We start from the raw sequence: 21405 nt of genomic DNA, 5'->3' as shown, positions 1-21405 counted from the left end.
ATTTTAAAAAATGATAAACCTGTCTGCTTTTTAGTTTATTGCTTTTAACATACTAATCAGTTCTTTGTTGCTTAATTATTTTTAGCCTTAATAATCTGATGAACTGCACAATTAAAGTGAAATGAAATAAAACTCTTGCTAGCATGGCATTAAAATAGTTTAATTTAACATTAATTGAGTAATTTGTAATGCTACAATAATATACAAAGAACAAGAACCCATACAACCTGGATATTACAATAACTTAAACTCACCTCTCAGATAATACCGTATGTTATGAGAATTTGCGTTAGCATGTTGTCAAATTGTTGAAGATGTTTTCTAAAATTGTGTTTTTCTAATTGCACATTTTCTTAACTTGCAGTCTGTTTGAGCTCTCTCAGCTACTGCACAAACTACAAGTTTTTATCAAAATTCATGCTTGCCTACCAGAGCGCACAACAAAGCTAAGTCAAAGACTTTACGGTATTTCAGCATAATTAGTTTCTCTGTAATTCCAGCAGTCTTATCCCTTTCTCATTCTTCCTGCCTTCCCTGACAAGTAAAGAAATTCAGTTTTAAATAAGCACCAAACACAATCTGTCTGTGGAATGAAACAGCAGCAGATGGCATGATCTTCCAAGGGCTCGTGCTCTTTTTAATTAATGTAGTGGGGATTAAAGGGCCGCCGGTCCGGATCATTAGTGAACAGTGGTATTAAAAGGTTTTGTGAGGCATAATCCAGCTGTTCACGATTGGTTGAACAGCAGACTACAGGGTTCCCATGATATTTTTCTGCTTTCCATTACCTTAAGTGCATACTAAATGGCATAGAGCCGAGTCGGAAATAAAGCAACTTAAATCGACCCACCAAACAAACACATTTACTCTCATTAATGGCCAAAAAGAGGACACGAACGTGGAGTGGTGTGGTGTAAACTGTTCTTCATGTTTATTGTCGTTTAGGTCTAGTGGAGTGAAGTTTTAGGTCAGTTTTAAGAAGTGCAACTAAAATTACACTTAAAAACAAATCAGTAAATATGGATTATAGTGATATACAATAATTATTGGAGGGCTATTCATATTTTGTTAATGTACCATCAGATTCTGCCCAAAATGTTACTCTTGATTAACTTCTCAAGTGAATGCGAGTTCACTTCAACAAAGCTTGGTTCATCAAACATCTGAATACTCCTATAAAGACTGACATTATATAAACAATGCTTGAAAGAAGGGGAAAAATCATTGGCTAACTAATTAATCACCTTTCTCTGCACTTATTTTAGGACGTTTTAAGGCTGCAAAAATGTAGTGTCGGTGCTCATGCCAAACACCTTTTCTAAATTCTAGTATGGTCAAAAAAAAACAGCAATATAAATATAGAGAGGTATAACGAGAAGTAGGGATAAAAAGTTTTTTTTTTTTTTTTAACCCACCCCCTACAAATTTTCGGGTGTCATGTGGTCCAGACATTAGACTGCCACTAATTAAGGCTCATTTTCCTACAATCTCTGAATTGATTTTACCAGAGTGGTTTAATGATTTTAAATTAGTCTGCAGCCTACATTAGCCTTCTGTGAACTCCATAAATGCGGATTGACCTACAACAGTATTAGGCTACACAACCGACCCACTGTTTCTAATCCAAAGGGTCTGAGTCTACAGAGAAGAGCTCGACAATTGAAAAAAAGAAAAAAAAGAAAAGATAATTGTAATTTTACCTCTAAACATTAAAAAGTAAATTATTTTAAATTCGGGGAAATTATTGATTTATTTAAATATTGATTTAAAAAATACATTAACAAATTAGTTAGTTACATATATATATATATATATATATATATATATATATATATATATATATATATATATATATATATATATATATACAAATGCAAATACATTTTTGCTGTAATAAATTTACAGTAAGTTATTGGCAAACTGCTGCCAGTAAGTTACTGTAGATTCTACATGAGATTGTGAACAGTGTACATATATAAATAATATATATATTTTCTTTTTTTTATTAAATGTAATAATTACATTTTACTTTATAGTATACATTTAATCAGTATACTATTTTTGTTTTTGTGGAAACTTCTTCTGTCAGCAAATTATTTAACATTACATTACTATTATTAGTGCTTTGCTGTCTGACCGAAGGAAATACTAAAACATGGTTTGAACATTGTTTAAACTATTGTTTAGCAGCCTTGCAATGTTTGAAAAAAATAAGCTTTAATTTTAAACTTGGTTTTCATTAAAAGTCTTAAAATGTAAACAACTTATAAAAAAACATCCCATAATGTAAATAAGTTGTCATTTAATAAGAATATGTCAATAACTCAATTTTGACAAAAATGTCAGATAGAACCTTATAATTTCTTTGTAATCATAATAGTTTTAATAACTCATCTCTAATAACTGATTTATTTTATCTTTGCCATGATGACGGTAAATAATATTTCACTAAAGACATTTCCATACAGCTTAAAGTGACATTTAAAGGCTTAAGGTTAACTAGGCAAGTTAGGGTAATTAGGCAAGTTATTGTATAACGATACTTTGATCTTTAGATTATTGGGAAAAAATAGCCTAAAAGGGGCTAATAATTTTGTCCTTAAAATGGTGTAAAAAAATTTAAAACTGCTTTTATTCTAGCAGAAATAAAAACAAATAAGACTTTCTTCAGAAGAAAAAATATTATAAGGCATACTGTGAAGATTCCCTTGCTCTGTTAAACATTAGTTTGGAAATATTTAAAAACGAGAAAAACATTCAAAGAGGGGCTACTAATTCTGACTTCGATTGTATATATATATATATATATATATATATATATATATATATATATATATATATATATATATATTATACTTTGCTATTTCTTTGTAATTAGTTGTAAAATTTACTAGCTTTTTAGGATTGTGTACCGCTTATTTTTACAAAATGGGTGGAATTATATTTCTACACAAGTTTTTAAAAACCATATGTCTTTTAATAATTATCAGTGTTTGTTAACCTAGATATCTAATCAGCCAATCATTTGGCAGTAACTCAATGCCTTTAGACATAGACGAGGGTCAGGAAGATCTGCTGAAGGTCAAACTGAGCTTGAAAGGTGATTTTGAGAATCGTGTAGTTGGTGCCAGATGGACTGGTCTGAGTATCTCAGAAACTGCTAATCTAGTGGGATTTTCACGCACAGCTATTTTTAGTGTTTACAGAAAATGATCTGAAAAAGAGAACATATTCAGTAAGCAGCAGTTCAGTGGACAAAAATGCCTTGAGGTCAGAAGAGTACAGCCAAACTAGTTCAAGCTGATAGAAATATGACAGTAATACAAATGAACTCCCAAAAAATTTGTTAATTAATTTTTCATTATTTACGTTTTTTTATTCCATCATGGGACCTTCATCTCTGCACTGTTAACTTTTCATGTTTAAAATTCTTGGGATAGCCGCTTCCAACAGGATATTTCACAGTAAAAACAATTGGTTACTTTTTTTAAAAAGTGAGTAAACCAGCCCAGTTTCACAGGGAAGCATAACTATTTACTGTATGTATTGTAAGAAAAGTGGCTAATTTGTTGCGATTTCATTTGTATAAAAAGGTCAGATTTTTAAAACGATGCATTGCCCCAAACCCCACCTCTAACCTTAACTCATTAAGAGATGTTATGAGTTATGAATTACTGTGAGATTGTATTAAGCAAACCCCTTTCCTTACACTTTTTTAAGTAAATAAAACCGTTGGAGCTGTTAAGCTGATTTAACTTAATTTTTATAAATATGCATGCAGTTAATTTAATTAAAAGTTTTAAGGCAATTGGTTTACATACTTTGTTTTAAAGTAAACAAATTACTTTTTACTTTGTGCAACAAAAGATGAAATCATCGTTTCTTGAACATGAGAGCTTATTCGCTAAACTCAAATGTCCTCATAGTCACCAGATCTCAATCCAATAGGGCAACTTTGGCATGAACAGGAACTATAAATTCACACACTGTTAAAATGCTGGGTTCCACACTAACGATTTGAGTTAACTTACTAGTTTTTGCAAATTGAAGTGGAATGAACATAAGACATTTAAGTTGTCTCCCCAAAGAACTCAAGAATTGTGTTGTATCAATTGGTTTTAACAAAAAGCATACATGCATCGTGGGTAAATCCAAACAATAAATCTGCAGCAACTACTATGTAAAAAGCAGCTACTTACCCTAAAATTAAGTAAAGAAACAATGTGCATGATTATCAGTGGTGTAAAGTAACAAATTACAAATATTCAAACTACAATAATTGAGTAGTTTTTCCTCAGAATTTGTAATTTACTAAGTTGTTTTTAAAATGTGTAGTTTTACCTCCCCTTGAGTACATTTTCAGTGCTGTATCGGTACTTTGACTCCACTATTTTCCTTCAACCTGCAGTAACTACTTTATTTCTTTCTTGTCTGTGGTGATTGGCTAAAGTATAACAATCAGTCCTTGGATTCCTATCCAATCAAATCGCACATAAAAAAGTAAATCGCATCATACTGAACAACCTCAAGACATGGGCGCTTTATGAATGCCCCAAACCTTTAGGTGGCATTAAAAATGTCCAAGAAGATTTTTTCCACGCAATAACCCAGAGACTTGTCACTAACAGGAAAAATGAAGGATGTCGACTGTATGATAACTGAAATCATCAACGAGCCTTAAACAATCTCTAAATGGAATGAAAGAAGAATGGAAGCAAGGGCAGAATGGAGGAAGGAAGGACCGAAATTATGAAGGAAGGACCAAACAAATAAAAGCAAACAAATGAATGAATGAACAAATGAGGTCAACTTTTTACTTATAATTTGAGCAATATTTACAACTTATACTTTTACTCTACTTGCACTACATATTTGGGCAAGTAATGGTATTTTTACTTGAGTATGATTTTTCAGTACTCTCCACCACTAATAATGACAAATTAAGTCAACTTAACAGTACCAAGTTATAATGGATTTACTGACTTTTTTCAAGTAAACTAACTAAACTGTCATGTCAGCATATTCTCAAAATGTCAGAGCAATGTTTCCAGCACCTTATCACATCTATGCTATAAAGAATTAAAGCAGTTATTTATGAAGCCTTTATTTTAAAAAAAGTGTTTATAAAAGATGGAATGAGGTATATCCATACACCTAGTGCTTTGGAAGCTCTAAATTCACAAACTGGCATATGGGAGCATGGCTCTGACTACAGATGTAGACCTAGATCCTAATTGCACCTTCGTGAAGTGCCACGGGGTGGAGGCAGAGGCTTCTGCTAATTACCCCAATCCTCCCTGCAGGCCCGAGGCAGCCAATCAGGAGAATAATATGTACATTTCATTTACGCATCAGATCTCCCACACACACATGGTCAGTTTGGGATTGGGCAAAGCGCCACAGACTTTGAGAATTGAGAATGTCAATAATGCCACAGGAATGTGGGCACTGCCCTCACCTCAGTCTCTCTTACACGCATACAAGACTCTCCACTAATTTTGGCACCATTAGTAGATATGAGTAAAAAGATGCTTTAAAAATGTTTTGCTTAAAAAGTATTAACAAACATACACAAAATACTGTCACTGAGAATAACTGCAGGCAGGATTTTTAAGAAAAATCTTTGTTAAATATGTGGACCATAAAATGTTGTGGGTATATTTGTGAAAATAGACAACAATACACTGTATGACTCAAAAAAAAAAAAAAAATGCAAGCTTATGTTTGATTTTGTGGTCCAGGGTCTCATATATGTGTGGAAAAGTTGATGGCAGCTCTATAAGTTCGATTGAGCAAACTAATTTTAAAGTATATTCCCACAAAGTAAAAAAAAATCCTGGTTGCCTTAAAATTTTAAAGAGAATCAAATCAACCTTATATGAGTCAATTGAACATATTATAACCTAACTTAAAACAGCTTGCACAACTTCTAAAAATTAAGTTAGAACATGATTAACCTAGTTTTATTAAGTTACCGTGGCCTAAAAACATATGCTGTCAGGACTAATTGATCATATTTTTTTACAGTGCATTGAAAGCATTTTCTTTACACCTGAATGATATTGTTAAACAGCGAGCTTCTGCTAGAAAACATATCTAACATAATATATCTAATATAATCTAACATATTGGCCCAACTCACACAGTCATTCATCACAATGTGCAAAACCAAAGAATGGTTGCTACAAAACGTTGTAAGGATGGTTTGAGTGGCCAAATGATCTCTATAAAAAACACTTGGAGAATTACAGAAGTTAGTATGGAGTCAGAAAATTTACAATACAACATCACATATGCCAACATAAATTGTTTGAAAATGTTTAAAGTACAAAGCCTCTACTCTTAATCAAAGACAAACTCGAGTGTTTATGTAATTATTTGAGCAAAAAAAAAAATCTAAAGGCTTTATTATTTATTCAAATTCTTAATGAAAAATTAATGAGAAACAGCAGTTTAAAAAATACTACGGAAAAACACGCATTTGTCCACAATGTCAACAGTTAAAAACCACTGAAACGAACAGATTCTTCTTTGTAAAGCACTTCTCTACATGTCCAAGTGGGGGCAGCAGCAGTGCTCATGACCGAAGCTTTTATTATTCTAAGTGAAAACAGATGAAGCACGTGGCAAACAGCCACATGTAATGCATTTAAATCAGATTTCGCTTTCAAAAATGTTTTAAGGCTAAATGACTATCATAGACTTGTAGTGTAACCCTAACCACAAACAGTCAAATCCTATGTGAAATCGGCCAGTTGCTAAACCAATCCCATTTATTTTCATTTTAGGACAGGACATGTAGAAATGCTGGTTAAATGGAGAAAAGAGAATTTAATATCATAAATAGGTACAGATAGATAAATAAATCCACTATCCTGATCTGCTTTATTGCAGATTAGACAGTGTGGATTTACTAATCCTCTGTACTGACAGGCGTCTAAATAGTTGGATGTGTTTATGAATCATATCTGTTTTGATTTTTGCAGCTATTGTAAATCAGAATAACACCTACCTAGAGTTCCCAGAATCCATGCTTTTATCTCACATCTGCTGACACTTTCACAAAATACTTGAACATCCCTCTGAACATTGTTTAACGGCTTTAAAATACATTCTCTTTGAACACTAAATCTCTATAATGTGCTGGAGATCAGTATGAAAGACAACATTACGAAGAGCCTGCAGACAAAAAAAAAAAAAAAAAAAAAAAAAAAAAAAAAAAACATTGATTTTAATTGCACCTCTCAATTTTGAGCATTTGTTAGTGTTTTCTTATTTGTCCAAAAACACACCATATTTTTAAGTGTTTCCTTTTCTGAACGTTATGAAATTGTGACTGTAGATGTCGATTATAATATATTATATGGCTGTTTTCTCAAGTACTGAACCATAAATTTCAGCAGCTCTTAAACACACAATATTTTAAAGTTTTTTGTAGAAATAAGCTCATACAAAATATGACATGTTTCTCCTGAAGACAAAATGTTTAGTCTTCCAGTGATTTTTTATCTAGGTTTTTTTAACACATTTTTTAAACATTATTTCATTTTCTTTTCAGCTTAGTCCCTTTATTATTCATGGGTTGCCACAGCAGAATGAACCACCAATTTATCCAGCATATGTTTTATGCAGCGGCCATCACTGGGAAACACACACACACACTTATTTACACACATAAAGGAAAATTTTAGCTTACCCATTTCACCTACCGCATGTCTTTTGGATTGTGGGGGAAACTGGAGCACCTGGAGGAAACCCACTTAACACAGAGAGAACATGCAAACTCTACACAGAAACAACAACTGACCGAGCCGGGGCTCAAAGCAGCAACCTTCTTGCTGTGAGGCGACATCACTACCTACTGCGCCAACTCATTGCTATTTTTTAAGCATAATATTAAAAATTAATTTCTATTGAACTGAAATGAATTTCTAAGTATTTTTTTTTTGTCTTTGCTACGAGTAATTTAGTATTTTGCAAGATACTAGACAATATTTTTCAACCTAGTGCAATTTAAAGGCTTAACTAGATTCATTTGATTAACTAGACAAATAATTTTAATTAGTTAAGTTATTGAACAAGCTGTTCTGCAGCCAATCAAAGCAAAATATATGTGAGTGTATTTATATACTCACCGGTCACCTTATTAGGTACACCTGTCCAAATACTCATTACATTTAATTTTTAGTCAGCCAACATGGCAGCAACTCAATGCATTTAGGCATGTAGACATGGTCAAGACGATCTGCAGGGGAAGTAAGGTGGTTTAAGTGGCTTTGAACCTGGCATAATTGTTGGTGCCAGACGGGCTGGTCTGAGTATTTCAGAAACTGCTAATCTGCTAGAATTTTCACATACAACCATCTCTAGGGTTTACAGAGAATGGTTCAAAAAACAGAAAAGAGTGAGCGACAGTTCTGTGGGTGCAAATGCCTTGTTGATGCCAGAAGTTCAGAGGAGAATGGCCAGACTGGTTTGAGCTGATAGAAAAGCAACAGTAACTCAAATAACCACTCGTTATAATCGAGGTATGCAGAAGAGCATCTCTGAATGCACAACAACCTTGAGGCGGATGGGCTACAGCAGCAGAGGACCACACCGGGTGCCACTCCTGTCAGCTAAGAACAGAAAACTGAGGCTTCAATTCACACAGACTCACCAAAACTGGACAATAGAAAATTAGAAAAATGTTGCCTGGTCTTGATTTTTGCTGCGTCATTCTAATGGTAAGGTCAGAATTTGACGTCAACAACATGAAAGCATGGGTCCATTCTGCCTTGTATCAACAGTTCAGGCTGGTGGTGGTGTAATGGTGTGGGGGATATTTTCTTGGCACACTTTAGGTCTATTAGTTCTAATTGAGCATATCTGTCAACGCCACAGCCTACCTGAGTATTGTTGCTGCATGTTCATTCCTTTATGACCACAGTGTGCCCATCTTCTGATGGCTTCCTCCAGCAGCATAATGTGCCATGTCATAAAGTCCAAATCATCTCAGACTGGTTTCTTGAACATGACATTGAGTTTACTGTACTCAAATATCCTCCACGTCACCAGGTCTCAATCCAATAGAGCTCATTTGGGATGTGGTGGAATGGGAGATTTACATCATGGATGTGCAGCCTACAAATCTACAGCAACTGTGGTGCTATCATGTCAATATGGACTAAAATATCTTGAGGAATATTTCCAGTATCTTGTGGAACTAGTTAGATGAATCTAAAAAAGAGGCCGGTGTGTGTGTGTTCTCTCAAAAAAATTGTGAAAAATGCTTTTAAACAATTTTTGTAAATCATTGCAAATTATTGCATATTGGTTTAAACTTTAAGCTTAGTTTCCATGTTTAAACAGCATTTTAGAAAACCCTGCAATACAAAAACTGCTACTCTTAATCAACTGGGGAATTATACTGATAACTACTTAATTTATTACACTGTTCATTGCATCTGGAGCTGAAGTGTGCATGTAGCTCATCTGCAGGTGGAGCACAGGAGGTGTGTGTCGAGCTTTGACCTTGACAGGGTTCACGGTGTGTGTGTGTCCGCAGGGGCGTGCACGTGTGTCCTCCCAACATCTGTCAAATGCATTATTTCATTATGAAGTCTTTCGCAACAACTGCTGTACCTGCTCAACACACAGCACTCCTACACTCATGCTCTATCAAAATGCATTCTTTGTAGGAAACATGAGAGATGTTTCATATCAACTGGTTTGTATGATCTATTTAGAGATTGAAAGAGAAACATTGGGTTTTGATCATGTATAAATTTCAGATTGTCATGCTTTCTGCTTATTTAATATTACTATTCATTTCTTTTACAAGAAAATAAAAACTAAATTGCATCAAGACACAAATAGTACATTGATGAACAGGAAAGTGTGACCTGTGGTCAGCACCATGATGAACAAGAAAACAGAATAAAACATGTATGAAATAAAAATCAACATTATACAACAATTTTATTATATTCTAGGCTAATTGTTGTTTTTGTTATTTTATTGTTTTTAATGATGACGGTAATTATAATTTTCATCATCATCCTACTAATAATATTGAGAGACAATATTTCCATTTTCAATCATATTATTATATTATAATACTAATTATTAATATAATAGTTTAATTTATTATTCTAACATTACATTTTATTTAAATTCAGTTTGTTTTTACAGTAATTTTATATATTAAGGAATTGAATAAAAAATTACAAAAACTGTTTATTTGTAAAATATGTCAAATATATCACATATTTAATAAACAAAGCCTTTTGGCTTAAATAATAATGGAAAGAATTAAAGACACAAGTTGGTTTTTGAACAAGAGTAGAGACTTTGTTGTTTAAACATTTTCAAACATTTTGTGGTGATGTATGTGATGCTGTATTGTTTGTATATACTATATAGTTTACCTGACAAAAGTTTTGTTGTCGATCCCAGTTGTAAGAGCAACAAATAAAAACTTGACTTCTAGGTAATCATTTGGAAAAGTGGCAGAAGGTAGATTTTCAGATGAATCATCTGTTGAACTGCATCCCAAACATCAAAAATACCGCAGAAGATTGGAACCTGCATGGACCTAAGATTCTTACAGAAATCAGTCAAGTTTAGTGAAGGAAAAATCATGGTTTGGGGTTACATTCAGTATGGGGGTGTGCGAGAGATCTGCAAAATGGATGGCTACATCAACAGCCTGAGGTATTAAGTGCTGCCCATTACATTACAAAACACAGGGGAGGGAAATTATTCAGCAGTACAGCGCTCCTTCTCATAATTCAGCTTCCACATCAAGAAGAAGGTCAAGGTGCTCCAGGATTGGCCAGCCCAGTCACCAGACATGAACATTATTAAGTATGTTTGGACTAAGATAAAGGTGGAGGCACTGAAGTTGAATTCAAAGAATCTTGATGAACTCTGAGAGTCCTGCAAGAACACTTTCTTTGCCAGTCCAGATGACTTTATTAATATTATTTCAGACATTGCAGAGATGTATGGACGCAGTCCTTCAAGCTCATGAGAGTCATGCACAATTAAAAGTCAAGACATATGTTTTATTTTGGCAAAATAAGCATAGTCTAGAGGCTTTTGCCTTTCATATAAGCCACTTCTGAAACCAAATGATCAACTAAAAGTCAAGTTATTTTTTGTTGTTCCTAAAACTTGGATATGTGACAAGACTTTTGTCAGGTATAGTGTATGTATGTATATGTATGTATGTATATGCATGCATATATATATATATATATATATATATATATATATATATATATATATATATATATATATATATATATATATATATATATATATGTGTGTGTGTGTGTGTGTGTGTGTGTGTGTGTGTGTGTGTGTGTGTGTGTGTGTGTGTGTGTGTATGACTTATTGGAAATAAATGAAAAATAAGTAATAACTAAAATTAAGTAATAATAATTACATTAAATTCATCATTAAATTAAATAATTTATAATTATTAAAATAAGTAATAATTATTAAAGTATTAATTATTAAATTAAATAAGTTCTAATTATCAAATTATTATATATTTTTTTATTTACATTTTATGTTTTACTTATAGGTTAAATATTTTCAAACTTGGATTTCACAAGTCACGTAATGCACCTGTTCGTTTTGTTTATGTTTATCTATCTCGTATTTCACCTCAGCTCTCATTCCCTCTGTATTCAGGTCAGTTAATCCTTCAGAGTCAATGTTGTTGCTCAAACAGCGGCATAAACCACCGAGTTAAAACAACAGCTCCCCAAAATACACACACAGACTCTGTAGAAGAGCGTGTTTGAGGCACCTGGCAGCCGCGCAGCTCTTGCAAAACTAGACGATAATGCAACCCAACATTCCAGCACCAGAAAAGCGCTTACAAAAAAAAGGGCTCATCGCAAGACAAGTCTTTTTTTTTTTTTTTTTTTTTTTGCATATGTGTGTGTGTTTATTCGCCAGGAGCCGAAGGTCAGTGATGTTGTAGTGAATTAGCAGTGAGTGACAGCTGGCTCGCATGGCTGACAGATTTGAGGAATTCGGGCAGTCCGGCATGAATGTTAAACACTTTTTCCACAAAGCTCAAAAGAACAGTACTAGCCTACCTATTAGCAATTCAAGCGCGCACACACACTTGTTCCTCTTTGCTACTGACACAAACGGTTACATCTGGATTGACGGAGTTGTTTTAGGCAGCGCTAATGTCATTTACGTCGACATATTGCTGGCGGATTGGATTAATTAGACGTTGGAAGTATGATATGACGATATGATTTTCTTTTAACCAAAACATGCAGATAAAAAAAAAGTGTGTCTACATGAGTAGGTCTATGTGTCTGTAGTTACAAGAGACCTGTGGTCGGCAGACTGAAACAAATGCAGAGAGGAGGTAGAGATGTATACTGGCAAGCCGTTTCATCAATAAATTTATAAAAAAAATATGTATACATGTATTTTTTCATTAGACACTTTAGCCCCTTTTAAACATACAGACCTTTACGGAAAATGTCCAGCAATTTTCTGGAAAGGTCTGTATGTGTGAACAGGTCCATTTTGAAAATAGGCTACCAGTAAATTTATTCTGACAATTTTTAAAAAAAGAGAAGTTGTAACCTTATAACTAGGCAATAATTTGCCGGAATGATGCTCTGTGTGAACTCTGAAGGAAATTTGCCGGAAAGAGTGCGCTCACCAATAGAACGTGCTGACGTGAGACGTATACTTTAGTCAATCAGAACACTCAGACGCATTAACATCCGCGCTGTCTATAAAAATAAAAGCCTTTGAATATATTTCCAGACACATTTAGCTGCTAGATGTTAGTCAGATAACGTTTCTATGTTCCTTCTTAATGCCAACAGTGTCAAAAATTATGGATAAAATGCTTATAATAAACCGCTAGTCTACCTTCAAGCTTTGCTTCCTTCAGTTGCTTGGAACGTGTGCTGGTGTAGGAGCCGGTGAGCGCCAGCACACACACATACTGTATTACGTACATCTCGACATGCGAAAGTGTTCCTCCATATGTTTTTATATAAGTTGTTCACAATACTTATCCATCCCAGAATTTGTAATGTAGTCAAATGTATAAACATTAAGCTGTGGTTCGCGTTTCTGCCTTTGGCTGTCTTACAAAGCAGCTGCATGAATGCTAAAGCTTTAAATAAAAGTGAAATCATCAAGAAAAGACAGACCTCTTCTATGTTTACAAATACAAGCACAGCCATTTAGAGGTCATTTCTGGTTAATGATGTCATAATTATTTAATTACCAGTATTTTGCAATGGATGTGTGAATCGTCTTTTCCGGAAAAATTCCGGAACATCCATGCCTGTGTGAACACCTTTTTATGAAATTACCGGTAAAGTCATTCCGGAAATTTTCAGGATATTTGCCGGTATCACTGTGTGAAAGGGGCTTTTATTGCTTAGTTGTTACTAGCAATAGTTTTGTTATTGACCAGCACTCATTGATCCGCCGTCTCAACTATCTACAATTGAGCCCTTGAGATGAAGAACCATGTTTTCAAGTTTTAAGTAATATGTTTTTCCTTTAGTTTGGAAGCATTATATCATATATTTTTATTTTACGAGATAGACAACAAACACTTCTCAATTCAAGGGGATAACATTTTTCAGTGTCAATATTAAAAATCTAAAGTTATTGTGATTTATATTTCTCTAATGTGGAAGATCAGCATATGTCCAGTTGGTGTTGAATAACTCCAATTCATCACATCTCTTTAAACCACTAAAGATTTGATTTTTACAAGATATAGTTTTAAAACAATAACAGAAACTTCAGGTTAATATTAAGCATTTCTTTCAAGTTTATTATTATTATTATTATTATTTAAAAACAGAAAATACAGTATGAACCATTTACAAAACATAGACCTTCTAACAGCACGGACAATAACAATCAATTCATAATAGTAAACAATAAATAAATAAATAAAAGGATAAATGAATAAATACAAGAATAAATGCATACAATGCAGACATCTATCATAGCTAAATATTGTCATTTATTTAGAAAAGCTGACACAGCACACGTGTGTATATACTACTTCAAACTGTTCTCACGTTTCGCCATCGCATAATATAAATAAATATGTAAACAAATAAACACTGTTTGCCATAGTTTGCACAGGACTGGCAGGAAATACGCATTGATAAAGCTTTATTATATATGGTATGCTAGCCTAATCTCACGAGAAAACGTAAGTATTTTGCGTTTTGTCAGTATAGTTGCTAAGTCGTACGAATTCGTATGAGTTCAGTCGTACGAAAATGTACGATTTTAAAAAGGAAGCAGGGCACTCAACCCCATCCCTAACCCCAACCGTAATTGGGTGATGAGCAAATCATACTAAACTGTACGAATTAGATCATACGAATTTATACAAATTAGACACTAAATCAAAAAGTTACGAATTGCTGTGAGATTGCGTTGTGTATGCGGTTTATTTTGATAGGTTAACTGTTGTGGTGGTGTTTAGCACTCCTAATCCCGTTCAGAAAGAGTGAGATCACATATTCAGTTCATCTACTTTTTCAGTCTACTGCGTTTTTCCAGCATCCATCAAAGCCTTCCTTACCGAACATGACAGTAAGTGGCATCCCTAATTTTCTAAGTGGACATGAACGTTTTTAAGCGTGGAGCTATTTTAATGTTTCAAATGCAGACTCTTGGTCACGCAAAATTATTCCCAAACTGTTTCTGTACACAAAGTTAACACATGAATTTCACATAGTTGTTGTTGTTGTTGTTGTTTTTTGGACTTATATGGTTGTTCATCACACCCACTCAATTAAAACTATTTTTATATCTGTTACTACCAAAATAATAGTCACTACTAAAATCACAATACTGAAAAATGTTAGGATTCTCAGATTTGTGTAAGAACATGTATTTTGTCATTTAAACAGCTTAACAGTGAAATTATTTGATTTATTGTGTATGATGGTTGTCGCCACGTTAGCCTGCAATACAGTGGAAATAATAGAGCTGCTGGATTTACAATACGTCAGTTCATCAGCCAAATACACAAAATAAGTATCTGTTTAACTGGTAGAAGAATAGAGTAAATGTTCTACAACCCTTAACAGTGTGAAAATAAAATAAATGCTATTTGTTTCAGAACACTGATAAACTGTTTAGCACCAGTCATCGCAGCAAGCAGATTTGAATTTAGCAGCTGATCATAAGACGGACTGAACAGTCTAATTACACCAGTGCAATCGTATGCTACAGGGACCAGCCTAGACTGATCACACTAATATGAATATGTGCATCAATGGGATAAAAGATAGAAAAATACGTAAAAAGATAGAAAAATACACACTTTAAAGATGAAACGTTAAAACAGCTTGCCATAGAGAATGTCCATTACCATCCTTGCAGTTCAGTGGCTGCGGTCATGAGTTCTCGCCAGCACACAGAGAGAGCAGACCTGTGGTTTTACCCAGCCAGAAGGAGGGAAAGGGGAAGGAGGGAGGGAAGGGGAGCCCGGTGATGACAGCTCATGATGTTCTACACTGCAAATACGAGCGAGAGCGGGTTAATAAGCCAGAGAACCAGGAAAGAGTCCAGAGATGACAATGCAGTGTATATAAGGGCATGGGGAAGCTGAAAAAAAAGGGCTTGTAAAAGTGCCCAAAATACGCAAGGTATTTTGAAGGCGTTTTGAGGGAAGAATCATCAGTGTGATGACATCCATCAAAGCTGAAAAAGATTGAGATAGAGAATGTATGATTTGGACAGTTGGATGGATGAGAATTAGATGAGATGGACAATTTGTATGATTTTGCAAACATTCAATTTGTAACAAATAATTGCTTTCAAAATCAGGTGAAATACTGCTGCCAGTTCGGATTTAATTCAGAGATTCTACAAGTTATCCACCATTTTGCTGAAGCATAAAATAGCTATTTTCATTACTTTTCCTTCAGCTTAGTCCCTTTATTTATCAGGGGTCACCACAGCGGAATGAACTGCCAACTTATTCAGCATACGTTTTAAACAGTGGATGCCCAACCAGCTGCAACCCGGTACTGGGAAACACCCATACACACTAACCTTCACACACATACACTACAATCAATTTAATTTATTTAATTTGCCTATATGGCATGTCTTTGGACTGTGAGGGAAACCAGAGCTCCCGGAGGAAACCCACGCAAACACGTGCAAACTCCACACAAAAAATGCCAACTGACCCAGCTGGGACTCAAACCAGCGACCTTCTTGCTGTGAGGTATTTTCAAACATTTCTAATAGTATACTAATAGCTGCTTTCCTTAGAGTGATAGCCAATTAGTAAACATTTAGAAATTTGGAAAAAGCAACTATTTTATAAAATATACAGTGTTGGGGTGACACATTTCAAGTACAGAGTTATGTAACAATATTACTTTTCTAAGTATTGAGTAAAGTAACACATTACTTTTTAAAAATTAAGAAATAATATTTGAGTTACTTTTTAAAAAATGTAATACAAGTCACTTTGTAGTTTAGTTTATTTATTTATTTATTTTTAAAAGCTGAATTAAAATGAGCGTTCACGTTAAACCTTGCACACAATGATACAATGCAGGAAAAAATACAGAAAGGAAGATGGCAAAGCATTACATTTTTGTGACATTTCAAAATTCTCATTATTTTGAGCGTGTTTAAGTAAAGAAAAAAAGGATTAACTGAATGGACAGTGACTTTTTAATAGACAATATGTAATTAACAAACACATTGCTTTAAACTTTCATTAATCTGTATGTTCGACATGTTTAGCTCTGGGGTCAGGAAGTTCTCTGAAGATATCATTTTCCTACATTCATGGTTTTTTTTTTAAGCTAAATGAAGGTTATACAGTGTATTGTTAACTCCTCTATTAAAAAACTGCAAGTTCTGAAAGAGATCAAGCCTCAGCCAGGTCAGAAAAAGTAACCCAAAAGTAATGTATTACTTACCTTAAAAGTGACGCAACTAGTTACTTTTTTGGGGAGTAACTCAATATTGTAATCCATTACATTCTAAAGTAACTTTCCCCAACAGTGGAAATAACTATTTTAAATGATCTTAAGATCGATTGTAGGAAACTTTAAATTTTATAAGAATTCAAAAGTGTGCACCACTATAACTTAAAAGTTACAAGGACAACAAATACCAATTTTGAGTCCAAACTTGCAATAGAAGAACCTTTCTGTGCTTTCCAGGGATTTCAGTGTTGAACTTTCAGTGGAATGCATATGGGATGCAACCACTAGGGGTGCTCAAACCAGGTTTTCTGGACCAGATACTGAGTACCGATTCTGATGCTTCAAGCTTTATATAACTTTAACTGTGCATACAGCACATTTTCCCTCCAAGTACCATACTGAAGTGGAGATCTCTCCTTTTCTAAAAGAATAAATGAACAATGTTGCATATAATCCCTCAAACACATCTCTTAAATAACTATCTAGTGTGGACACATCATGGTCAGAAGCAGTATTCCAGAAAAAAATAGATAAGACCGATAAAAATTTGGTAAGGAAAAAGGCTAACAAAGCAATTTAGAAAAATTGCAAATGACGAAAGAAGAAACGTTTATATTTGAATCTTCCTCTGCTTGTAAACCTGTAAATGAACACCTGTGATCGGTTCATGTGATCGGCTAGATTAGCAAGTACCGATCAAGTCATAAAATGTGATTAAAATGTGCTGATACCGATCCCCGGCTGATTGATTGGAGCATCCCTAGCAACCACCAGTGTGATGACATCCAAAGAAGCCAAAAAATGAAATTTAAAAATTTAAATATTTTACAAGGTAGAGATTTTCTATGAATTCACACAAGGTATGTTTAATGAAAATATACACATTTGTTTGTTTTATTAGCCTATCATCACTAAACCTACCCTGTGAGCAGATTGTGTAAAATAAATGGGATTGTACAAATTCATGAAAATTTGCTTAAACAGTTATAATATGCCACAAAAGCATGATGGCCTTTGTGTAAATAATAATCATACAGAGGCTGTCAAAGCAATGAAATAGTAAGAACCATTTTGTTTTTTGTTCCCCAACATAACCATTCCCTAAACCATTTCTTTCTCTCTGCGTAAAGAATATTTTAACAATCTGAAGAAGTTTTTCTTTTTTAAAAAAGAGGTTTTTAAAGGATCAGAGCCAAAAGAGAACCTTTACGAGCCAAACAGCATGTGTTTCTGTTACCTACAGTGACCTCCTTTCCTTCCCTGTCATTCCACAATCCTTTTTCCATCGCTCTATCCCTTTCTTTTCACACTTCACTCCCTTTTACACCTTCTTCTTCCTCCGCGACTTCGGTTTGCCGTTGCTTCCCCTTCCTCCCCGGCCTGCTAATCTATTCCAGAAGAAAGGCTACCATGGAGAACGCATAACAAGTGCTCATACTTCAGCACGGGCCAAGAGAGAAATAACACAGAGAGGGAAAAATGGGAGAGGGGTACAGACAGGCAGAAGGAGGAGAGAAAGTGTTTATTCAAACTCAAAGCTGACTCCTTTGTTGTGGTAGGGACCTGTCTTATATTAGAAGACTGAACTCCCTTCAAAGTCTGGAAAGATGGAAGATGAGCCAAAAGGAAGAGAAAGAGCGAGACAGAAGCAGACGAACAGAAGGAGAAACTCCTATTTTGTCTGAAACCGGTACAATTGGACATGAGAAATGAGAAGAGGATGAAAAAGAAACTGGAAGGGGGGAGAGCAACTCCATTAATAGAAGAGATGAAGTATGCTTGCTTCTGGACTCATTCAAACCATTCAGACAAAGCTTTGACTGAGACTTTCGTTTCAAATATTGGTTTTCATTAACACTTTCAGATCATGTGCTTTGTTTTACTCAGAAAAAAAAAATATTTTTTAAAAAAAAGGTCACAACGCATCAATTGCATATGAATTCACAAAAGTCCCTCTCTAAACCTCACCATTTCAATAGAATTATATGTGGCTTCATAGTTTATGCTAAAATATGAACCAAATCTGATCAAATTTTGCATTTACAATCATTCTTAGCAAACACTTTTTTATAAAGTGACTTACGAATGGGATAAAATCTCAGGAAAATGCTGTAGTTCTGATTCAGTTCAGAGATTCTACAAGTTATCCATCATTATGCTGAAACATAAAATAGCTATTTTTATTCATTTTCCTTCAGTTTAGTCCCTTTATTAATCAGGGGTCGCCACAGCGGAATGAACCGCCAGCTTATCCAGAATTTGCGGCGGATCAACTTCCAGCTGCAACCCAGTAAAACACCCTTAAACTCTCACAAGCACACACAAACACTATGGCTTATTTAGTTTATTCACTTCACCTGTTGCGCATGTGTTTGGACTGTGAGGGAATCCTGAGCACCTGGAGGAAACCCTCGGTAACATGGGGAGAGCATGCAAAACTCCACACAGAAATGCCAACTGACCCAGCAGGGAATTTAATGGGGACTATCAAACTGTTTCATCAGAAAACGTAAGTCTTTTATAACTCAGTTAAAATAGTGGGGTTAAAAATACCCCAACATAAAACCCAACTATAGGTTATTATAGCACCTTCCCAAGTATGGGTTATTTTAACCAAATTTAACCCAATGCATTGGGTTATTTTGATTAAATGTAATTTTTTTTCCATTCTGGTATTACTAATGCTACTATTACTTGTACTACTATTAACTGCATAATTATGGTTGTGTAAATAATAAACATACAGATTTAAAAAATATTGAAAATGCTTTATTTCCACTACATTTTAAGTTCCAGACCCAGTGTTTTTATCCATTTAATATAGCATTTGTATTTTAATTTGCACATTTGTATCATCAATAATTAAGAGTGCTGGTGAAATGGATAGAAAAAACACGACAAATTTGATTAAAAAAAAAAACAATACTGTGTTAGAGCTTAAATAAACATTATAAAGCAAAAACAACATTACGCACGCATTTTAATACAGCTGTTCTGTGTCAGTTAAAGCAGTTGACTGTTGAAATTCAGAATGTTTAACCTAACTGGTTGAATGAATAAATAAATAACCCAAAAAAAAGGTTCAAAATAACCAAACAAATCACTAAATATTTAACCCAGCTGGTTGAGTTATCCATAAGTAACCCAATAAAGCACCAAAAAAATTTAACTCAACCATTGGGTTAAATAAATAGCTCAATGTTTTTTAGAGTGAAGGCATCGATTGCGTATATGAATTCAGGAAAGTCTCTCTCTAAACCTCACCATTTAAATATAATCATTATATGTGGCTTAATATGTTTATGCTAAAATATAATGAAATTAATCTGATCAATTTTTGCATTTCCAATCATTCTTTGCAAACACTTTAAATAAAGGGACTTATTAATGAGAAAAAAATCTCTGAAAAATGCTGGGTTATTAAATTGGGTAACTAAATTTTTCTTTAAAAATGAACAAACCTAAAGTTGTCTTAGATTTGGTCCTATAATAAAATGGGTTTTGTCCATATTTTTCCCAGCACTGGGTTTAAATAAACCAGCAAATTGTTTAGGGTGCCCAGGTGCGTTTCCCAGTTTGTTTGATAAGTGTGAGTGCTCCGAAGACCCATCACTTTTAAGGGACTGTTTCATATAGATTTATTAATCATTCTTACTTTTCAATAAATACAAACTGTCATCGTTTATTTAAGACACAAACCCCTCACTTCACGTCAGCTGCACCTTCAGGAAACAGTATGACTGTGTCACTACATCCCAAATGACTAAAACTATATGACTAAAGCAATCATCACTGTTCGAAGCGAGAGCGCTTCTCTTCCTGTTAACATGTTTTTACAGTAAATTTCTGTAATTTAACATTTGTTATTTCACAGTAAATTTCTGTAATTTAACGTCTGTTATTTTATAGTAAATTTCTGTAATTTATCGTCTGTTATTTTACAGTAAATTTCTGTAATTTAACGTCATTATTTTATAGTAAATTTCTGTAATTTAATGGCTGTTAGTTTACAGTAAATTTCTGTAATTTAACGTTTGTTGTTTTTTAATAAATTTCTGTAATTTAATATCTGTTATTTTACAGTACATTACTTTAATTTCACGTGTTATTTTACAGTACATTTCTATAATTTAACATGTTATTTTACAGTAAAGTTCTGTAATTTAACATGTTTTTACAGTAAATTTCTGTAATTTAACATCCGTTATTTTACAGTACATTTCTGTAATTTATCATCTGTTATTTGACAATTAATTTCTGTAATTTAATGTCTGTTATTTTACAGTAAATTTCTGTATTTTCACATCTGTTATTTTACAATAAATTTCTTCAATTTATCATCTGTTTTTTGACAATTAATTTCTGTAATTTAACGTCTTTTATTTTACAGTAAATTTCTGTTATTTAATATCTGTTATTTTACAGTAAATTTCTGTAA

At 33.7% G+C, this 21405-nt stretch overlaps 1 long non-coding RNA gene across 3 annotated transcripts in view; it reads left to right on the top strand.

Annotated features, from left to right (window-relative positions):
• The window catches only part of LOC141376355 (uncharacterized), a 974232-nt gene that overhangs the window by 535801 nt on the left and 417026 nt on the right, over window positions 1-21405 (top strand). The window lies entirely within an intron of this gene.

Source organism: Danio rerio, chromosome 10 (assembly GCF_049306965.1).
Source record: "Danio rerio strain Tuebingen ecotype United States chromosome 10, GRCz12tu, whole genome shotgun sequence".
NCBI lineage: Eukaryota > Metazoa > Chordata > Actinopteri > Cypriniformes > Danionidae > Danio > Danio rerio.
This window is presented reverse-complemented; position numbering and strand designations above follow the sequence as displayed.